Here is a 19888-nt window from a genome sequence, read left to right as displayed (position 1 = left end):
GCAATCCCGGCACTGGCAACCTCTAAAGTGGTGGAACAAAGTAAGAATAGCTTCACCTTAAGTGTAAACCATAAAGTTACCTTAATCTGAGTCTCGGCACACCGGAATATTGAGGCTAACGAAAAAGCGGATGAACTGGCAAGAGGGGGTCTGCCATGAATAACGCTCTTGCAGAATCGGTATTCACACCATTAGGTGCAGTCAAGCATATAATTTCCCTAAAATACCTCCGAATCGCTGCCCACCTATAACTTCATGCACTCGTCGACATTGATAAACATGAAACGACGCCTGGAGACTAACGGCAGTCATAACTGGCTTTTGGTCTATCGGAGAACAGGCAGCCAAAATGGGTATCCCTCACAATACATACTGTCACAGTTGTAAACAACCGAAGAAAAAGGAAACAATCTTCCATTTCCTCTGTGAATGCCCTGCGCTATGGAATGACAGAATGTTAACCCTGGGCCAACCGCTGTTCGAGAGTCTAGTCTCGATCAACTATCTGGCTTAGACGTCAAGAACTTAATAAGGTTCTTAAACCGCACAGACTGGAGTCATGCTGCTAATAACCGTTAAAAAAGTTGGTAACGCGGATGCGGAAAAAAATGGTGCGAAACCGCTAGTTGAATTCTGAAAGAATCACCACTTTAACCAAGCAACCAACCATGGGCGTTCGTGCAGCCTGACTACTTCTTCTTCTTCTTCTTGATTGTCGCGTTATTCGCTTAACTGATTTTGGCCGAGTTGATTAAAGCGCGCCAGTTGAACACATCAAGTGAAGCAAAGCCCTTCTCCACCTGATCGCACCCAACGCAGAGAAGCACTTCCTCTTCCTCTGCTACCATCAGCTGGTATAAATACTTGACATGTGCCAGCCAGCGTAGCCACTGGATCTTTATTCGCTGCGCTATGTCTACGTACGTAAAGCTCATGCAGCTTAGCGTTTCATCGTCTGCTATACTCGTCGTTGCGAACGTGTAAATGTCCTAAAATCTTCCGCAGTGTTTTTCTCTCAATATTCCAAGTGATGCCTCATCTTTGTCATCGTCCAAGCTTCTGCGCATACGTTAGGACGGGCATGATGAGAGTCTTGTAGAGTGTTAGTTTTGTTCGTTGTGAGAGGACTTTACTACTCAATCACCTACTTAGGTCAAAGTAGCACTTGTTGACAAGAGAGATTCTACGTTGGATTTCCAGGCTGATAATAATGGGGTGTTAATGCTGGTTCCTAGATAAACGAAGTCTTCTACAACCTCGAAATCATAACTGTCACCAGTGACGTGTGTGCCGATACGCGAGTGCGCCGACTTATTGATGACAGGAGGTATTACGTCTTGTCCTCATCCAGTCCGGTTACAAGCTTATCTTAGGGTATTTTACAATAACGAGTTGAGTTTGAGGTGAGCACAAAAAGGTAAGTATAATGGGATGAGTATGAAGGCAAGTATCGGTTGTTTTTTTAGCTGCATGAGAACTATCGATATCGATAACTATGGTTTGATAGCTAAGAATGGCAAGCTGTGTTGACATTTCCTCCCAGTTTTGGTAAACTAATCATTAATCGTTTAGCGCCAGACCAACGCTTCCAAATTGTGAAAATATACTTTGAAAAAAATAAATCTGTTTGCGAAGTTCATAGAGCACTGGCGGCATCATCGCTCCGTATTTTCGTCGAAGTAGAAAGGAGCTGCCATTACTGTGTATGGCGCGCTATATTGAGTCATGCGGGCTGAATTTTGTTTCCAAATATTAATCAGCTAAGCATCGACAAAATTTGGTACCAAAAAGATGGGATTTGGTGGGAAATTTGTTCCATGAAAGTATTACCATACAGCGCGTTTAACAATCCGTTTATTGCAATTTTTAATCCATCATTGACCCGATACGGCCAGATTTATTGGAAAAAGTTTAAAAAAATTGGACTGATAGAATAGACCATATAACTTGTAGCTGTGGCGGACATTACATTCGTCGTACCTATTCCGTATATCATATAAAAAAAAAAAATGCCGTGGAATTATCTACCCGATAATAATAAAAAAATTCATTACAACATTTTTTCTGTTTTGTATTATCTTGTAAGTCAAATCTAGTTACTGCATTGGTCATTTGGAACCTAATTTAACTCTATGGGAAATATTTAGCTGGGCGTGAAAAATTAAAAATTTTATTTAGGCCGAAATTGTGGGGCCAAAATGGGGCCTAACCCCAAAAATAGTTCACTGGCTATATATAGCAGTGGTACGGCCTATCATGACATACGGTGTCTTAGTCTGGTGGCCAACACTCGAGAAAAGAACAACAGTAAAACGTAGAAAGTATTCAAAGGGGTGCTAGTCTCTGCATAGGCGGGGCACAAAAGACTAGGCCCACGGCAGCGATGAATGTCATGCTGCACCTATTACCGATTGAGGCATACAGCAAACAGCTGGCGGCGAAATTGGCATTTAGGTTAAAAGAATCTTCCAACTTGGCCACTAACAGAAGAGGTCACACAAGAATACTAGACGAAGTATACAACGAAAAAAATGGTAACAATCCAAAAATCTACGCCTTGAAATCTTCTTTTCTAATTAATTTCTAAACGAAGATAATCCGTAAACAAAATATTTTACAATAAAAACCGTAGCTCAAAGAAAGTTTGCTTTAAAGTAAATCTTTAACGAAACAACTTATCACTTCACTATTGAAAAATCATCTAAAAAAGAAAAATCTGGCAGTGATTCCTTGATTCCAAATTCGCCAAGCAGAATAACAAGTTCTTATTGAACAAAGAAAGACAATTTTAAGCCCGGCGCTACCACTGGGTAAAAACAGATTTTTGCATATCTGTAAACTAATGTAAATATGTATTGTTTGAATCTATACCATTATGCAAAGACAAACAAACGACTCTTCGAGTGCCTCGAACGAAGGGATAATCCAGCAAAGGCGAATTGTATTGGCATAATGAAATTAGAGCAATTGGAGGGCCATTAGCAAATGATGGAACAATAGGACGAACAGCAGGAGAGGCCGGCTCATTTCATCTAAAAGAAATTTGTACTTTCACATGTATTAGTATACTGGCTCGCCCATGCATACCTTAAAGTGTCTTAAAGCAGGTAACAACCAAAACAAGAATACTATAATAGCGGTTGATCCTTATCACTTGTTGGTGGGTTCGTCTTCTATGATACATACAAAACATACAAATCCACGCATGTAGGCAACTGGTTAAAAGGTGTACTTTACAATGATCTCGTTAACATTCGCCTACATCGGCTGGTGGTAACGCAGCGGCTGAACGGAAATACGACAACGAAATCGGGTCATCAGGCGATCGGTGGTGATTGATAGGTAATAGGGAGGTAAGTGAAGGTAATGAGCGAAAAGAAGTGCATGAAATGCGTGCGAATTGAAAATGACAAAATGATTGATTTGCGAGAGCATTGCAAATTTTCAAATGTCCTTCTGTGCGGAAATAATTAGATTTCGAATGAGGCAAATAAATGTAACAAAGGCTATTTAAGAGAAGTCCTTCAAGGCAATTTTTTTTTGTAATATATTTGTATATTTCGTATGTAGCTATGTTTTTGTATGTATGTTTCTAGGCACATTTTTACTTGCATATGCACAGTTTTTTCTTTCCTTCGGATATTTCCTTTAAGTTTTTGTATTATTTCATACCAAGCAGCACTTTTAATTTCTCTCTTTTTCTCATACTCCAAATCGTTAGGTGTACACAGGCTGCCGTCATCGACATGTTCTCTATTTTGCTTTCATAACTTCCAATAAATTTCATAACTCTAAAACACAGTAACACAGAGCTTCGCATGCCCATAAACGGATAATAAAACGAAATCTTTGCTTTGGCGCATCCTCGCCACTCATTGCGCGGCCACCTTCGCTACGATTTAGGCCGGCTGTACTAATCACATGAGAGAGCGGTCCGGCGCATACTCAAGCACAAACACAAACACGTACACCTGAAAAGGATCAACAACTTCAAAGGTGTTGTGCCGACATTGGCGCCAAGTCTAAAGGCTATATAAATCATATCCGTATCATTCATTAAGCAACAATGGCACCTACAAACGAGCATACGTTGTTGTTGTATACACAAATGTTTGTGTGTATGTATGCATGTTGGCGCATGTATTCGAGTATATGCAGAAGTGGCGTGAAGTATTTTATTTTCGATGTTTGTGTCAATGGTGATTTTATTGAAGTTTGGCTGTGTTATATTGAGAAAAAGTGGCGTTAAAGTCACTTGCTTAATGAAGCTCGGGTTGCTCAGATAGTTTTGTGTTAACTTTATCCTTAGTACGAGAACAGTAAGCAAACTTTTGTAGTGTAAAATTAATTAGTCATTGAGCTTCGATTATCCTCGAAAATGCACTCAGTAGGTAAATAGGTGGGTAGGTGAAACGGTTGAAGTACCAGTCCGGTACTCCGCGAGTAGCGCTAGAGCGCCGTCTTGATAACACTTTGAGACCTCTAACGGCTGCAGCAAATGTAGCTGTTGATGTAGTTGGGAAGTGTAATGAGATTTAGGTTGGCGCACTGCCCTAGACTGTCGAAGAAATGTGCTCCCAGTGACCTTAATTGTCTGGCTGCCAAGCACGGACATTTATAGAGAAAGTGCTCAACAGTTTCATTCTCTGAAAAGTCCCCACAGCTTCTACAATTGGGATTAAATGGTAAACTTAGCTTTTCTGCGTGAGTGTCGATCATCCAATAACCGGTAAGCACAGGTATAAGTTTGGAAATTGAATGGCGAGGAGTCCCCAAGACTATCTGCGTCCGGTGGCTATTGTACTGGCGCCAAATGCTTTTCGAAATAAAGACACAAGAAGAAATGAAGCTTCATCTGATCTGCGCTTTCCTGAGAAACAAATTAAGCAATTCCCCTTTAACAAAAAGACAAAGTGATACCGATGACCGGGTGTGAGATCTCTGAAACCTATTCAGTTGACGCCTTCCTGGCAAGCTCATCAGCAATTTAATTTCCCTCTATGCTCTTATGTCCTGGCATCCAGTTTCCAGAAAAATGTTACCTGCACACCTCAGAGATTTGATCTCCTCCATGCAGGAGTTGACTAGTTTGGATCCATGGCGCTGACAAAGCCGTGATTGCAGCCTTATTATCGGAAAAACTTTGGTATGCCTGTATTTCTGCTTGAAAAACACTAGCAGTATTCGGCAGTTTTAAGGAAGTTTATAATGTGGCTGATTTAGAGAAAACCTCTGCACCGACTCCCAATTCCATCCTGGAGCCGTTAGTGAAGACAGTGGTAACTGCATCCGTGTAGATTCACTCTGTAGGTTTTTGATAATAAATTAACGCCTTCCACTCACTTTCACCAAGTAGCCAAATGGAGGGGCCTACAGTTTTAAGCCGACTCCGAACGGCAAATGATTTTTATGAGTAGCTTTTTCATAGCAGAATTACTCTCGGATGCTTGTCATTGCCTGCCAAGTGGCGACCGCTATTAGAAAAAACTTCTTCTATTATTTGATGTTCGTGTACGGAGATTCGAAGCTACGAATTCCCGATTGGTAGTAAAGCACCAACCCATTCGGGTGCGGCGGTCGCTTGTCTATCAGAAAAAAAATCAGAATGGTGAAATGAACTCACATGATTTTGTAATACTGGCTTTGGTTCGGAACTTCTTTGATGGAACTTTTAATTCAAGTAAAACACTTTTTAATCTTCATGCAATTGCCATAATTAAATTCGTCGCATTTGAAAAATATGAAGTTTGTGTCGCAAGTCTTTCGTTTGGCTACTGCTACAATTTTTAGCCAACTAATGCTGAGTTTTTTATAGTGAAAATATCCACCCCCTCTGGTAAAATACCTTTAAGTGCACGCTTCGGCAGAAAGTCAAGTGCCAGCGTCACGAAAGTCAACAGCAGAGGAGGAAACTACTCTTAAACATAAAAGCCTTCAAAATTACGACACTTTTGTGCCTAAGAAAAATTTTCTAAATTATATATGCGCTACATAGTGGAAATCTAAATTTGTCAAAGTGAAATAAAATAAATACACATAAAGTCAAATGAAATGCCAAAATTTGAAAATAATTGCTTTTCGCTTTGCCCGTTTTTGGGGGCGTCACTTGACTGCACATGCGCATAGGCACACATCCGGTGTTTGGGTTGTATTTAGTTGTTTTTTTTCGTTTTGGGTTTGTACTGCTGCTTGATAATCGGTTGGTTGAATATTGAGTTACCCGAAAATTTAGTTGTGTCACATTAAAAAGCAATTATCACCTTAAATTAACCAACGAGTAGCATTGGACGTTTTCCTGCGTTTGGTTGTATGTAAAAAAGTTACAAGTGTTGCGCGTTAGGCGGCCGATTAGATGTTAGATGAAGGGTTTTTGTTTTTGTTGTTGTGTTTTTTGTAAGTGTTGTGATTGTGCAACCTGGTAGTCATTGTACATTATTATTTGTCAAAGCTATTATTTATTATTTTTAAGGTGTTATTTGTTCGGCATCGTGGTTGTACAAGTTGTTTACCTTTACCGCATGCAAATGACCCCAAAGGGTGCACACTTTTAATTCGTTTTAAATTATGTTGTACTTAAGTTAATGCTTTTTTTCATATTTCAATGCTGCTCACAATTTAATTTCACAGTTGATAATTTTTGCTTCGCACCTAACATAAGTAAGAAAAACAAATCAAAAAAAAAACAGGAAAAAAAACAAAAAAATACAAAAATAAAAAAATTTAATAAAAAAAAATAACTACGACAGCATACTTGACAATCTCTATTTATTTAACAACATGGTAACCCCACTCCTGACGGCTGCACGCATTTGCACACCCTCAACATCTCACTTAAAACGTTCCACTGTGCTCTATTGTTACAAAATATTACAAAATTTGTCAACAGCGTTGGTTTCGCGTTTCTATTTGTTCAATACGGCTTCATATGGCATTTGTCAACTCGTCGTTTCTTTGTTTTTGATAATTTTTTTAAAAGTGTATTCTGGTGTTGGTGTATTTATGGTTTTTGGCTGGTCGTTAAACACTTGAACGATTTAATTTCAGTTGCGTTAAAATGCGTTTTTGTTGTTTTTGTAGCTTCAGAAATAGGTGTAAATATATGTTTATACAATACCCACTGAGCGGGAAATGAGTTTGTCAAAATTTTACCACGCATACGTTTTTTTAGCTATTTTTGTGCGCACTCGCCTTGCACCAGCAATTTAGGTGAGAAAAAATGTGCATAATCACTTTTGTGATTTATGAAAGTTTTTTGGCTATTTATTCATATGTTCGTTCTAATGTTGTTGGTTTTATTTATGAGAAAATTAAAGTAATTAAGTCAATTTTTGATAATTGTGTTTGATTTGGTTGGTGGCAGTGATGATGATGACGCCCAATTTGACGTGCAAATGTGTATGCATTTGTATGTAGGGTTTTGAGGATATGCCGCCATTACAAAATAAAAAATAATGTATAATAAGTGAGTAAATGGTCTAACATATAAGGCTTCATTTTAATAAAAAACTTTTATTTATTAGGCATCTCGTTTATTTCCCTACTCTACAAGTCAAATGAGGCTGCCGACGCGCGACAAAACCTAACAATGCGCAAGAAAAAAATAGTCAAACTTTGTGAAGCGCGCTTCAGATGCTATTTGAAGAGCTAAAAAGATGTTTCACCTATTTTTTGAATACACTACTGTGGGCAAAAAGTAAGGTGAATTTGGTTGTGAAATGAAAAATCTTTATTTATTCTTGTAAATCAATTTCATCCCCTTCAAAACAATCCCCTCTCGATGAAATACACTTATGCCAACGATTTTTCCAATCCCCGAAACATGCCAAATAGTCCATTTCCGGTACAGCCATCAGCCCCTTCTTCGATTCAGCTTTTATCTCCTCAATCGACTCGAAACGCGTTCCCCGGAGTGGTCTCTTGAGTTTTGGGAATAACCAGAAGTCACACGGACCCAAATCAGACAAATACGGTGGTTGCGGAACGATATGCGTGGAATTTTTGGCGAAATGGTCACGAAGAACGAGTCCAGTGTGAGACGGTGCATTATCGTGATGCAAAAACCAAGAGTTGTTGGCCCATATTTCTGGTATTTTTAAACGAATTGCTTCACATAAACGACGCATAACACTCAAATAATATTCCTTATTAACAGTTTGGCCAGGTGGAAGGAATTCATAGTGCACCACACCACGAAAATCGAAAAAAACTGTCATCATGACCTTTATTTTTGAACGACTTTGACGTGCTCTTTTCGGTCTGGCCTCGCCTTTAGCACGATATTCGCTTGATTGGTCGGTTGTTTCAGGGTCGTAAGCATAAATCCAAGTCTCATCTCCCGTATTGATGCATTTGAGCTTATCCTGATAGTCTGAAAGCATTGTTTCACACACATCAACGCGACGTTTTTTTTCCAAGAAATTGAGAGTTTTCGGTACCAAACGAGTTAAGCTCGCCTAACGCCCTTTGTATGATCACACTGATCGTATTGGAACACAGTCCTGACACCATTATTGGTACTTTAGATTATAAAAAATTGATTTTAAATGAATATGACATGTAAGTTAATATGCAAACTATGGTAAATATAACCACCAAAACTGTTGTTTTAGTAATTTAATTTAATTCGCCCGTAGTAAGTTGTTAAGTCTCTGGGTATTTAAATTTTACAATAAATTTCAAATTATATTTAGTCTACCGACAAACGAACTTAGATTAAATGTCGTATATTCTTATTATAAATTATTTGTGATTAATGTGTAAATATTTTTGTTTTAACAAACAACTCTATCCATCCACAAATATGAAGAATGTAACGTAACTACAATTATTTTAAGTGTCTAAATTAAAGAGTACCGAAATATTGATTCCTTATTTACCTGTTAGGGTGTGGAGTTACGACAGAAAAACTTATACCTCCCATCTATTTATTCGATTGATGAGCTTTGCAATAACTACGTGAGCCAAATGGTTTATGTCATGGAGAAAAACTATGTTATCAAATCGTTTACCTGAATAATTATTCTCTTCAAGTGATATTTAAAGAGTTTTTAGTTGCTCCATGGTTTCTAAATCTATTTTGAAAATTTTAAAAATTTTAATTCATCATAGATATATGTAAAGGGAATGGAAAAAAAAGGAAAAATAAAAGGAAATGGTACCACTTATGACAGAGATTGCAACCATACATCTGCCACCTTTTGAGCAAACTGCTTGTCCTACAATAGTAGAATCTACTTTTAGCTTAATAAGTCGTGATCTTTCATAATATATTTATACATATTTTCATTCAATTTGTAATAAAATAAATTCTAAAGGTAAGACTACAAATAATAAACACTTGTTTATTGCATGAGAAATCAGCGATCTAGTGCTTAATAAATAGACAGTGCCTGAATGATTGAAATGAAAACAAAAGACTTAAGTGAAGAACTTGAAAATTTATTTCCAGCAATAATAATAACATTTTTCAAACCAGTAATTGATAATTAGCAAACTGATCAAATTACTGCTACTGAAAAAATGCTGCATTTTAATGAACTCGTACGTGTATTACACAACTCCCAGTTACTTAAGTCCAAATGCTGCTTGGACGGTGACCCAAGCAGTGTTAATGTAAGCAACACAAACTGAACTAAGGCGAAATAATTTCACCACAACAACTCACTCTATAAGCGTTGCCCTCTACTTAATTTATATTTGTACGTAAAATGTATAATAAAAGGTTTCAAATACACGTGTATGTATGTATGTATATGTACATGTGCACACACACACACTAAGCATAAATAACATTAAAAATGGGGAGACAAAGGCCGTTTTAAAGATTGCAATAGCTTAAGGTGCAACTTACAGTAGCAGTAAATACACACATACACATACATACATGTATGTACATACTTGTATTTGTTTATATGCGCCAACTAATCGTCGCTTGGGGGTTCCCAGCGTCAGTCGTAGACGAACTTACACACAGACTGACACATTTGCAACTCCTTACAATTTTTGCTATTATTAAGTCTTCACCTAACAATGAATGCAACCAGCTGTACATAGTACGTGTATGTATGTATGTATGTGCATATTATTCATATTTACTGGATTCACTATGACAGTAGTATCATTAAGATTTAAGAGCTTTTCGCATGCGCGTTTACGTTAGCATTCGTTGGGTATGTGAGCAAAACGCTTTGGATGCAATCGCCTGAACTATGACGGATAGCGTATGCTGATGCACTGCTTGGCGGAGCGAGTGCGCAGAAATAGAGGTCATAAAACCAAAGTACTCCTCACCCGGGCTAAGTGTGCATGCTTGTGTGTGTGTGATTATATATTTTTAGAAAGTGATCCATTTTCCTACATACGGCAATTGCTGATGGCGAACGGGCGCTGCTGGGTTACTTGCCCGGCTAGCTACCTGTTGTGAAATTATTAAAAGCCTTTTACTGTTAAAACAAGGAAGAAAAAGTGTTTCGTTTCACAGTGGCGAAAGGAAATAAATAAACTTTGGAATGGGTTTGCTAATCACAATCATTTGGCTACCGTTCACTGCTCGGTTATGGCAATGTGCGGTGAGTATTTCAACGCAGCAGAGTTTAACTAAAAAGGTTTGTTTTTTTGCACTCTGAGCTGAAGCTGGTTTTTCTGGTCTTAGATAACAAAAGGAAGTGTAGTTGCAGAGTATTTGTTATTGGATGAAGCAGTACTTTACTATTTACTTGTTTATTTTTAAAGCCTCGAATACGTATTTTCAATATAGACTTTCGAAAAGGAGTATAAAAATATTTCCAGCAAGCAGGTGGGCTTAGTGGAGCTCAAAAATACTAGTTTGCATTTGCTCCTAATTTCAATCAATATTTCAATATTTGTGGTTTTTGTAATTCTTTCGCACTAGGCCCTCTCCAAGTAGTACTAAAACGCCGTTTCGATACCATTTTGAGACCTTCAACGGACAGATATCTACAGCCAACCAGAGCTTTTGATGTAATGGGGAATGTTGATGGGATTTAGGTTGGAGCACTGCCACAGGCTGTTAGGCTGTTAAAGAAAGGAGAGCTCAGTGACCTTAATCGTCTAGCTTCCAAGCTCGGACATTCACAGAGAAGGGCTCAACAGTTTCCTTCTCTGATAGGTCTCCACAGCTTCTGCTTCTGGGGATTAAATGGTAAATCTAGCTTTTCTGCTTAAACAGCTACGAGTTTGGAAATTTGAATGGCGTGGAGTACACAGGACTTTCTGAGTCATGCGTCTATTGCACTGCTATCAGAGGGTTTTCGATATAGCACACAAAGAATTGCAGCTCCATATCTTTTGCGGTTTCCTGAGAAATAAGTTGTGCAATTCCCCTTTAACAACAGTCAAGGAGGTGCCGATGGCTGAGCAGAAGATCTCTGAAACCAATTCAGTTGACCCTGCAGAAGGTTTACCTGCACATCCAAGAGATTTGATTTCCTCCTACAACAAAAAACACATGGCCATCATACAAAATCCAAAGGACGAATGACCTGCTAGGATGTTCTCGGCTAAACATTTCACGTATCACTGCAACCCTTACAGGACATTGGAAAGTAGGGGATCATGCAGCTAGACTCAATCTACCCTTCAATCCTATCTGTAGAAGCTGTCAAGCGGAAGGGGCGAAGGAAAGTCTGTTCCACTACTTATGTGAATGTCCGGGACTAGCCAGGGCACGACTCCGATCCTTCGGTAAGCCTTTCCTACAGCAAATTAAGGAGATCTCAGACATCGAGATAAAGGATTTGCTGCTATACTTGGACCTCACTAAATGGATCTGACTTGGGGAAAAAAATAACAACATCATCTTCACACGAGATAGTGGCTGGTCACTAATTAGGAGCATTTTAGCTCAGAAATGTTCAACCACCTCAACAACAACAACTTATTGGAGTTGACACGTTTGATTCCTCACCATGGTGTCGTAAGAGTCTTGATCGCGGCCTGACTATCGGAAAAACTGTTAATATCTTCCTCCCTCCCACGCTCCATAAGCATTCTGCTGCCTGCGAGATAGCAAAAACTTCTGCTCGAGAACCACTAGCAAAATTCGGCAGTTTTAAGGAAGTAGACAAATTAGCTGATTGGCTACTTGAAAAATTGCACCCTCATAACCCTCAAACTACATGTTATCGATAAAAAATCTGTACGAAGTTCAGAGAAATATGGTGTCAACTGCCTAAAAATGCTACCATGTCCCTTAAGATACTGACTCCAGAGACCAGCTTCCTTAAATCTGATTGCACTTTTAGCGCCGATGGAAATAACGTAAAAGTGGATGCGAAGTAAGTGCAAAATGGCATTCAGGGCAGCACTGGAATAAGTTCTACAGGCTCCGATGCACCCTCCTTAGATAAGTGATATTATTGTCCTTCCGGAGAGCTTCCCATCAAACTATGCAACCATATGTTGAAATTGGCAGATTCACTACGCTGTACATTCAAAAAACGACCTGGCTTGAGTCCCTATTTTTGTTGCTGAACATAGATTTGCAGGAATGGAAAGTTATACGGTCCTTCTTTACCGGATTTTCAATGTGTAGCTTTCAATGGAGTTTGGAGTCAAGCCTCACTCCAAGAGACCTAACTTCCGATGAAAGCGCCGTATAAATCTTGACAAAAATTCAAAATCATACCTCCGCAGAACGAAATGAATCGCTTTACGCTTGAACAACGTTGAAAATATTGCAAACTTATTACCGAAGTAAATGTTGTGTAGCCCAAACAGTTCGTTTATTGGAAAGAAATCAAAAGCATCTTCTTTGGGAAAGCAACTTTTTGTCACGGCGTCTGTGTGAGCAAGCAAAACGTCGGGAAGCCAATGCAATCTCAGAGTCTCTCTGTGTTGTTGGATGCGGATTGTAGAGCCGTGGCATCATTGGCCCATTTTTCGTTGAAAATGCTGCTGGAAATGCCCGAAAAAATGTTTCCCGAAATGGCACTACAGAGATATGATGAATAATATTTTGTGGCCAAAAGTGGAAGGTATACACTTTTTTACGTGCCAAAATCGATATTTTGCGTTAACAGGCGTCAAGGCGATGTCAATTGGAAACATCTGAGCTGCGATTTGATACCGTTAGACTGTTTCAGCGTACTGTGAAGAACCAAAGCTATGCGAACAATTCACTAACGACTCAAGCCCTTAAGGCGAATCGAGCAAGCTACTCGTAAGACAGCGCGAGAAATTAATGAAGTTAGATCTCTTTCTTTAATAATAAGGTTTGCTTTAAGGTTCAAGGAACAAAATGTTCAAAGAATTTAGGAATTCGCAGTAATAGCATTTATGTATATGCACACAGATATATTGGGTTGGCAACTAAGTAATTGCGGATTTCATAGATGGCTTCGTTTGAATTTTTAGGTTTGCAAACGAACAACGTGTAAAACACATTTTGATATTTGATAGTTGGCATTCAGCTGTCAATCAGTGAACAAAGTTTTTTGATCGGTTGTGTAGTTTTCGTTTGGCGTTCGTTGAAAAATGGAACATTGTCGTCATATTTTCCTTTTTTATTTCCGCAAAGGGAAAACCGCATTGCAAGCTCATAAAAAGTTATGTTGTGTTTATGGTGACGAAGCCTTAAAAGAACGGCAGTGTCAAAATTGGTTTGCCAAATTTCGTTCTGGTGATTTTTCACTCAAAGATGAAAAACGCTCTGGTCGTCCAGTTGAAGTTGGTGACGCCCTAATCAAAGCAATAATCGATTCGGATCGTCTCAGTACAACACGTGAGATTGCAGAGAAGCTTCATGTATCACATACACACATGCATGGAAAATCACTGAAGAACTCGACACATGGGGGTTCCTCACGGACTGAAAGAAACGCATTTAACCAACGCATTAACAGCTGCGATTTGCTAAAGAAAAGTAATGAAAATGATCCATTCTTAAAACGACTGAAAACTGGCGAAGAGCAATGGGTTGTTTGCAACAATATCAAGCGGAAAAGATCGTGGAGCAGGCCAGGTGAACCAACTCAAAAAACATCAAAAGCTGATATTCATCAAAAGAAGGTTTTGTTATTAGTTTGGTGGAATTGTCTACTTTGAACTCTTATCGCCCAACCGAACGTTCAATTCTGATGTCTACATTGAACAACTAACGAAATTAAACAATGCAGTTGAAGAAAAGCGGCCCGAATTGACAGATCGAAAAAGTATTGTATTCCATCAGGACAATGCAATGCCACACACATCTTTGGCCACTCGGCAGAAATTATTGGAGCTTGGTTGGGATTTTTTGCTACATCCACCATATAGTCCTGACTTTGCACCAACTGATTACTTTTTGTTTCAATCTTTACAAAACTATTTCAATGGTAAAAATGTCAATAATGATGATGATGTCAAATCGTACCTCATTAAGTTTTTTGCTAATAAAAACCAGATGTTTTATGAACTGTCTGAAAGATGGCAAAAGGTCATTGATCAAAATGGGCAATACATTAGAGAATAAAGTTATTTAATAGGACTATGAATAAGTTCGTGCGGTTTTTTTTCGAAATTTGAAACTTTATTGACGTAAAATGGTTACAAATTTAATATTCAAAATATTGTCCATCGCTTACTACTACTTTTTCCCATCTTTCTGGCAATTCACGGATTCTCTTTGTGAAAAATTCGGTCGGTTTTGCCGCAATCCACGAATCGATCCATTTTTTGACTTCATCGTAATTACGGAAGTGCTGGTCAGCCAGGCCATGTTGCATCGATCGGAAGAGATAGTAATCGGATGGCGCAAGGTCTGGACTATACGGCGGGTGGGGTAGGACATCCCATTTGAGCGTTTCTAAGTATGTTTTGACCACTTGTGCAACATGTGGCCGAGCATTGTCATGTTGCAAAATAACTTTGTCGTGTCTATCGGCGTATTGCGGCCGTTTTTCTCGCAGTGCTCGGCTCAAACGCATCAATTGTCGTCGGTAGACATCCCCCGTAATCGTTTCATTCGGTTTCAGTAGCTCATAATACACAACACCCAGCTGGTCCCACCAGATACACAGCATAACCTTCAGGCCATGAATATTCTGCGCCGACGTCGATGTTGAAGCATGGCCAGGGTATCCATACGTTGCCCGACGTTTTGGATTGTCGTAATGGACCCACTTTTCATCGCCAGTCACAATTCGATGCAAAAAACCCTCTCTTTTGTGCCGTTGAAGCAGTTGTTCGCATGCCATAAAACGGCGTTCAACGTCTCTTGGCTTCAATTCATACGGCACCCAATGGCCCACCTTTCGGATCATTCCCATGGCTTTTAAACGTTTGGAAATGGTTGATTGATCAACTCCCAAAGTTTTTGCAACCTCTTCTTGCGTTTGAGCCGGATCTTGATCGAGCAATTCCTCCAATTCGGTATCCATGAACTTTGGCGGCGCACCCTCGCGTTCTTCGTCTTCCAAGCCAAAATCACCACTTTTAAAGCGTGCAAACCACTTCTGGCACGTTCGCTCAGATAGAGCATGCTCACCATAAACTTCCACCAAGATACGATGACTTTCGGCTGCTTTTTTCTTCATATTAAAATAATGAAGAAGAATTCCCTGCAAAAACACATTATTTGGCACGAAATTCGACATTTTCAAGTGTGGTAAAAATATTGTTGTTTACGCTTCAAATAAAAAACTTATACTGACGTTTGTGCCTTACGACAGTAGCTCTCCAATGAATGTTTGGAAATGTGGATCGATGGAATAATAATCAAGTTACGCCATCTGTTGTAAAACCGTAACGAACTTATTCATAGTCCTATTAGTTCCATGAAAAAATTGTCTTCGATTTTCTAAACCAAAATAAAATTAAAAAAATCGCAATTACTTAGTTACCAACGCAATAAATATTTAAAAAAATAAATTAAGGAAAAATTTTGATTATTTTTGGGAGAATTGCATTTTTTGTGTGATTTTGTGTTTTTTTGCTTAGTTTTTTAGGATAGAACTATTTTAATATCTTAGTCTAAGTCCAAAATAATTCATATCGTATTCTCACTTCCAACTGTTTAAGAATGAATAGTGAAACAAAATCGAAAACTCTCATTGAGGGATACACGAAAACTTTCAGACTACTGCACGGCCTTCACACATTTGAACCCAACAGTGAGGCTGCGAACAAGGCCATAAGGTCGATAACGATTAACTCAAAATTTATTCAGGAATATCGAGCATCTCTACAACCTGTTCAAGAAGTCTACGAAGAAATACACGAATACGCTGAACAAATGCTTGATGACTACCGAGCAGAATCGTTTCCCATTATATCGGGAGTTCAATAGGGAGACGCTTTGTCAACATTGATATTCAACCTGGTCTTGCATGCAGCAATAATCGAATACACCGTTGCCGAGCTGCCGAAAGCGTTTATACTATAAAACTAGAGAAAATGATTCGGGAAATTGTATTGGATGTTAAAATGGAGAAAATGAAGTAGACTAAATCAGGAAAACTCAATTTGATGCGCAAACCTGACCTATAATTTTAGTACTTCAAATAACTATCAAGAAATGCGCTCTAAACTTCTTCGTCTCTTTTGCAAAGATTTAAAAAGCTTAAACACAGCCTCAAAGAGTTGGTAAGACCATCAACAGATCGCTCTCATTGAGCAGGAAGAGAACTGATAAATATTTTCTCGACATCAGAAAGAACCTTGGTGGCCACGTAGTATTTTTTTTTTTTTTTGAGAGCAAACCTTATATACAATTTTCACCACTTCACTTTAATAAAAGCAAATACAAATAAAGGGTTTTCCAATAAAAGGTGTTATTTCGAATAGCCCGCTATTTCGGTAGATGCCACTTTTGAAGCTGTCATCTTTTGATATTTGACAAGTAGAAACTACGCCATTATTAAAAATGGAACGATTCACGCTTAAACAACGCATTGAAATTATTACAATTCACTATAAAAATGGTGAAAATTTGGCAGAGATGGTTCGTAAAACTCGAACATTTTTGGGTCATCGTGAACCACCTTATTGGACCGCAGTACAGAAATTGGTGAAAAAATTCAAGCTAGTGATGTGAAGAATAAAACCCGTGCACGTCACTCAAGAACGGCCGAAAATATTGCTGTTGTAGCCGAAAGTCTGGAAGTAAACCCAGTTTTGTCCATTCCTCGTCGTTCTTTGGAATTAGGTTTTCCACAAACGTCATTACACCGTACTTTGCATAAAGATTTGGGTCTTAAGGCTTATCAAGTCCAGTTAATACAAGAACTCAAGCCAGCCGATCATCAACAACGTCGTGTCTTTGCTGATTAAATTATATATATATAATAGGGTGTTTGGCCGAGCTCCTCCTCCTATTTGTGGTGTGCGTCTTGATGTTGTTCCACAAATGGAGGGACCTACAGTCTCAAGCCGACTCCGAACGGCAAATATTTTTATGAGGAGCTTTTTCATGGGAGAAATACACTCGGAGGTTTGCCATTGCCTGCCTAGGGGCGGCCGCTATTGGAAAAAACTGTTTCTTAATTTTGATCTTTCACCGAGATTCGAACCGACGTTCTCTCTCTGAATTCCGAAAGGTAGTCACGCACCAACCCCTTCGGCTATGGCGGCTTTGCTGATTGGGTCGTTGAAATTCATGAAAATGAACCGGAAATCCATCGAAAAATCACTTTGAGGGATGAGTGGCTTCGCCAACAAGCAAAATTGTCGGATCTGTGGCTCAGAGAATCCAAGAGGTATTGTTGAAAAGCCTCTCTATCCTCAACGTGTGACTGTTTGGTGGGGTTTATGGTCCGGCGGAGTCATTGGACCTTACTTTTTCGAAAATGAAGCTGGAGCAACAGTTGCGGCGAATGGATTGCGCTATCGAGAGATGATTAACGATGTTTTATGGCCAGAATTGGGTGGTATTGATCTGGACAACGTTTATTTTCAACAAGACGGCGCTACGTGCCACACAAGCAAAATAATACACAAGCAAATATCAAAATAACACCTCTTATTGGAAATCCCTTTACTTACATATTTCCATAAGATAATTTGCTCATATTTTATTATTTAAATACATATATTTCAAAACCCATTTCCAGTTTACTATTTTTTGTAAAGAAGAAGTAAAAGTTGAAATTGATTTCATTTACAAGCCACTTACAAGCGATGATTACAATAATAGCATACGAAAAACTCATACGAAAGACTCAAGAAACAAACCCGCCGCATTCGAGCTCCGCGATAACTAAGTCATCTCTATAATTTCACTCGCACTGGGAACTGATACACTCACTCTTGTCAATTTTTATAAACAATAGAGTGATACAGCTAAAAATAATTACTAATAGGAATTCAATTTTGTAATTTGCCGCTGTTTTTTCCCAGTTGTTTGTATGAACGTGTTGACGAGTAGCACTCGAGGAATTATCAAGGAGTTGATGGCACGAAGGAACAGGTGAAACCATGGAATTGAGGGTTGATTACAATCCTCAGCATTTCTAGTATTGCAAGACGCGGCCTGGTGTGCGCCATGTTGCTAGTAACGCTAATACACATTGCCGCAGCAACAGTGGCAACAATTTAGCCATTAAAATAGCAAAGCATACGGAGGCAAAGCCAAGCCAAGCCAAGCAGGCTGAAGGCTGCAGGCTATGTGAGTTGATGGCTTTAATGGCAACATATGTTGGCAGCAAGTGCATGATGATTAAATGAAAGATATAGATGCATACATACATATGTGTGTATAAATATATATTTGCACATATACACATTGAAATAATGATGGTAACTATGCTTCTGAAATCAAGCTATTCGAGTAGTTCCTGCAGCGGCCAACTTCAATATATAAATCCGCCGCAGAGGCGACAACGCCAACTTGAATGAGTTGTGGGCTAAACTATGCATACATATAAATACATGAAGGTATACTACGGTAAGCGCATGAATTTGGAGGTTATATTTAGTATCTCTACGTCTGAAATTGGTGCTTACCAAATGAAAGAAATTTAAAAAATCCAGTTTTATCTGTACCAGTAATGAGAAACTAAAAAATAATTCTTTTAAAATTTTATAAATGAATAAAGTTATTATTCAACATTAATAAATAACAGTGAAAAAAGTTTTAAAATATTTAAAAACTAAAACAAAAATATCCCACTCATCAACGGGCCACCCTAGCGCACATTTCTACTATGTTTTATCATTCCATTCAAACCTGCAGCGGCGCGGTAGCCACTCACCGTAGTTTCCCAATCCCAGCGAATGCGGTAAAACTTAATGAATGAATCCATCAATTCATCTTAAAGCGCCTTCACCATCAACGACGCCAACTACAACAACAACGGCAGTATAGCAGTAGTAAAACTTACAGCAACAACTCTAGCGGCAACTGTTGCTGCCAATTTTATAACTGCATAGGGGCTTTTGGCCGAATGAATGAATGGATTTACTTGTTGTTGCCGCTGGCTGACTTAACACAGCTGGATAGCAGAACGCACAACTTACTCCGGTGACTTGTATCAGCCGCCGCTGCCGTGGCGTTCTAAAACTACTCTACAAATTATCGCGCGTGCGTATTGACGATACTTTAGAAGCTCTTATGAAGCACTGGAAATTATATATGTGTATGTGTGTGTGTGTGTCTTTCGTTGTTAATGCTCTTGCCTTTAGCTGCATGCATCTACGGCGGCGCACATAAAACGAAATTGCCGCTCCTGCTTCGCCAATGCAGCTTATGAGGGGGTCTCCGCTGCTGCCACTCTCAATGAAATCATCGTAAAGAATGATTTATTTCAAATTAAGCATCGGCAATAAAGTCACAGCAAACTGCGGTTACAACAACTACGACAACAACAACAAGCGGCATAATAAATTGAGTAACAGCAAACGCGTTAACGCGCTGAAAGCGAGCGCGGGTGGTCGAGTGTTTTTGGGCTAATAC

This window comes from Anastrepha ludens, chromosome 6 (genome assembly GCF_028408465.1).
Source record: "Anastrepha ludens isolate Willacy chromosome 6, idAnaLude1.1, whole genome shotgun sequence".
Lineage (NCBI taxonomy): Eukaryota > Metazoa > Arthropoda > Insecta > Diptera > Tephritidae > Anastrepha > Anastrepha ludens.
Note: the sequence above shows the minus strand (reverse complement) of the source record.